Here is a 4,561-nt window from a genome sequence, read left to right as displayed (position 1 = left end):
CCGACTGGCAGGGACCAGAGAGGGACCCGGACGCGGCTGGGGGCGGGGCCTATAGGGGCGGGGCCTTGAGGGCCTCGAGGGGGCTGGGCCTCGAGGATTCCGCTGACCCAGGGCTGCGCGGGAACGCAAAGCAAATAGAACTAGAGAAAGGTCGGACTTGATCTGCATAAAGGTGAAGGGCTTGGGAAATGGGGAGGCTTTCAACAGGAAGAGAAAAAGAAGACACTACTACATCTCAGAAACGTAATTTCCAAATTGCATACTTTCCAAATTGCTTGCATGTCTCTCCTTTACTTTCTCTGAAGAAGGTTAGGGAAGGTCTCAGAGCAGTTGAGTAGAAGTGGGAGGTGAGATGGAAAGAGTGGAAATGCTTGAAAATTTCAGAGGTCAGATGCTACAGCAATGTTCCGTTTGCTCTGTTATGCACTTTAAAACATTGTTCTGAGAAGAGGTCCATGGGATTCCCCAGAAGGCTAAATTAGGGGACCATGGTACAAAAACGATTAAGAACCCTATTCCATAATAGTACAGTGCCAGCACCGGGAGGGTGAAAGATGATCTCAAAAGGTATCATGGTGTCCATCCAAGACTTCTGCTGCTTGTATAATTTAAATCTTTTGTAACTCAAAGACGTTTTTGTTCCCTCAAGTCCCTTTGTTTTACTATATTTCTTACCGCCACATTGTACTTTGGTTTGGATAAAGTGGACAGTTTAAATGTCAAATCAGATAACACCGCACGGATGCCAGAAAACTCGCAACCCTTTTGTAATCTGTAAAATGGGGTAAAATTGTGCCACCAGTTAGAATTGAGGGGGTGACCACATAAGATGAACATAGAACATGTTTGCACAGTGCCTATCAAAGTACATGTTTATAAAAATTTCCACTTGCCTTACATGACTATACTGAAATGTTTCTCTTTCTATACTTGAAAGGAAGACTTGGAAGTTGATGGCAAACTCTACATTTATGCCCATTTCCAAGAAGAGAAATAAAATGAGACTTGGCAGCATAAATGAATTACGCCTTTATTCAATTCCATGCTGGTTCTGTTCTGCTTCATGAGGATGGAAAGAGGGATGTGGTAGTTCCTGACACAAAATGCATGAAAGATCAGAGACTACTGTTTTGGTAATGCCTTTTAAGTTTAGTCGTTTTATTTTAAAACATATTTAGACAAAATTTCAATTGTTTTGAAACATGAATTTCTTCAAAAGCCATTGACTATGAAGTATTTTCATATATTGTCAAGGAATTCTATTTTTAAGGTGGGTGTTGATGAGGCTCCACCTATATATTTTATACCAATTGGTTAATGAAGACAACCATGAGGGTATAAATAGTATTATGAAAGATATAAGGTAGGAAGTTTAAATTGTATTTATTACACGTGTTTAAAAGTGTGCTTATCTACTAAATTCAGAAGGTGAATGTATATGTATTTGAGTATACTGAGATTTACAACAATGTTTATTTTATTACAGATAATGAAGGAAAGAATCATATTATAAAATAATTTCTATTTTGTGGCAAAAGTCTGAAAAAGACTTGGAAGGGGGTCCAGAAAGACCTGTTTTTCTCCAGGACTTGTCTGTTGTAATAGGCCAGCCTGTTTCGTTTGTGAAAAACACTTTCTAGAGGAATTTCCAACAACAAGGCAAGTGAAGAATAATATATTTGGGGTTGCCGGGTGGCTCAGATGGTAAAGAATCCGCCTCAATGCAGGAGACCCAGGTTCAATCCCTGGGTTGGGGAGATCCCCTGGAGAAGGCCATGGCAACCCACTCTAGTATTCTTGCCTGGGAAATCCCATGGACAGAGGAGACTGGCAGGCTACAGAACCTGCGGTTGCAAAGAGTCAGACACAACTAAGGGACTAACATTTTCACTTTTGAAAATCCAAAAGGACAAAAGTTCCAAGGGCTGGAGTTAGGGTTCTAATACTCTCACTGTGGGCTAAAGATATAGTGCTGGGCCATAGTGGTGGAAATCTGGCTCAGGGACTCCTTCATAAAGCCTGGCTCCTCTAGGAGCTGCTGCTTCCATTCTATGAAACCAGAAAATCCCCTGCCTGTAGACCATGGAGACTTCAAGGAAACTCATGCTTTCCTTGAAGCTGTAAGGAGAAAGAAACAGAAAGGCAACTAGGGGAAATCACACCCCAAGCCTATGCCAGAGATGGAATTCAAATTTACATTACCAGCAACTGTATGGGAGTCACAGGAGATAAATTAATACAAACGACCTTTGAAACCCCTGGGACTCTGCCAGAATCAAAGCCAGTGACACTTTCACAACTAGGACCCATGAAATTATCCAAGAGAAAACAATACCCACAGAAGGTGCATGTACAAAAATTGAGTTACAAAGAACTGAGGGAACAACTCTCCATGTCAGAAAGTTAGAAGATGTGCCAACGGAACTGTCAGAACCAAAGAACCATGATAACAGACCGATATGAGAATAATTATTGAATATGTATTCATAATATACATAAATTCATTTAAGAGGTAAAAGAAGGTCTAGAAATAGAACACTAACAGAAAGATAAATGAATCTAAAAAAGAACCAAAACAACCAAACTATTGCCTACAAATGAAACTTCTGCAATTAGAAGTGTGAAAGAGGAGGTAATGTAGTTGTCCTGCCACAGTTCAAGAGGGAAATAAGAAGGTGACTATAAGAAAATTCCCCAGAAAGCAACACAGAGATAGGACACAGAGATATAAAGAACTGGAAAACATGAAAGATTAATTAAGAGACATGAAGGTCACACTGATAGGTAAAACATTTCTGACTGGAGTTTCACAAAAAGAGAACAGAGATGTTAGGATGGATGGGTGGAGAAGTAGATAAATAGACACATGGAAACAAAATGAAACTAAAATTTCAAACAGCAAAAAACAGAAATAAGGTGGGCAGGGCGGGCGGAGGGCAAAGTCAGGGTTTTGTTTAGAAGTGGATAAGAGATATTAACTAATTAAGTCTCTTGTGAATGTTACATTTAATGGAATAATTTCTTGAAATGCGTTAATAAAACAAGCCAGTAAAAATGGGCAAAAGATTTAAACAGACATTTCACCAAACAATGTATACTGATGGCAAATGAGAACAGGAAAAGGTAGTCAACATCATTCATTATCAGGATAATATAAGTTAAAATCACATATGAAATATGAATATGCACCTTTTAGATAGCTGAAATTAAAAAGATTGACCAAAGTAAGTGTTGGCAAGGATGTGGAAGAAATGGAACTCTCCTGCATTGCTGGTGGGAATGGAAGTGGAAAAAACACTGTGGAAAACAGTTTGACAATTACTTTAAAAGTTAAGACAGCCTTCAGAATGGGAGAAAATAATAGCAAATTAAGCAACTGACAAAAAATTAATCTCAAAAATATACAAACAGCTCACGCAGCTCAATACTAGAAAAATAAATGATTCAATAAAAAAAAAAATGGGCCAAAGAACTAAACAGACATTTCTCCAAAGAAGACATACAGATGGCTAATAAACACATGAAAAGATATTCAACATCTCTCATTATTAGAGAAATGCAAATCAAAACCACAATGAAGTACCACCTCACACCAGACAGAATGGCTGCTATCAAAAAGTCTACAAAGAATAAATGCTGGAGAGGGTGTGGAGAAAAGGGAACCCTCTTACTCTGTTGGTGGGAATGCAAACTAGTACAGCCACTATAGAGAACAGTATGGAGATTCCTTAAAAAGCTGAAACTAGAACTGCCAAGTTCAGTTCAGTTCAGCTGCTCAGTTGTGTCCGACTCTCTGCGACCCCATGAATCGCAGCACGCCAGGCCTCCCTGTCCATCACCAACTCCTGGAGTTCATTCAGACTCACGTCCATCGAGTCAGTGATGCTATCCAGCCATCTCATCCTCTGTCGTCCCCTTCTCCTCCTGCCCCCAATCCCTCCCAGCACTAGCGTCTTTTCCAGTGAGTCAACTCTTTGCATGAGGTGGCCAAAGTACTGGAGTTTCAGCTTTAGCATCATTCCTTCCAAAGAAACCCAGGGCCGATCTCCTTCAGAATGGACTGGTTGGATCTCCTTGCAGTCCAAGGGACTCTCAAAGGTCTTCTCCAACACCACAGTTCAAAAGCATCAATACTTCGGCTCTCAGCCTTCTTCACAGTCCAACTCTCACATCCATACATGACCACAGGAAAAACCATAGCCTTGACTAGATGAACCTTTGTTCATCTAATTCAGGAAAGTAATGTCTCTGCTTTTGAATATGCTATCTAGACAACCCAGCAATCCTACTGGGCATACACACTGAGGAAACCAGAATTGAAAGAGACACGTGTACCCCAAATGTTCATCGCAACACTGTTTACAATAGCTAGGACATGGAAGTAACCTAGATGTCCATCAGCAGACAAATGGATAAGAAAGCTGTAGTACATAAACACAATGGAATATTACTCAGCTATTAAAAAGAACACGTTTGACTCAGTTCTAATGAGGTAGATGAAACTGGAGTCTATTATACTGAGTGAAGTAAGTCAGAAAGAAAAACACCAATACAGTGTACT

The sequence above is a fragment of the Bubalus bubalis genome, chromosome 3, assembly GCF_019923935.1.
Source record: "Bubalus bubalis isolate 160015118507 breed Murrah chromosome 3, NDDB_SH_1, whole genome shotgun sequence".
Classification (NCBI taxonomy): Eukaryota; Metazoa; Chordata; class Mammalia; order Artiodactyla; family Bovidae; genus Bubalus; species Bubalus bubalis.
This window is presented reverse-complemented; position numbering follows the sequence as displayed.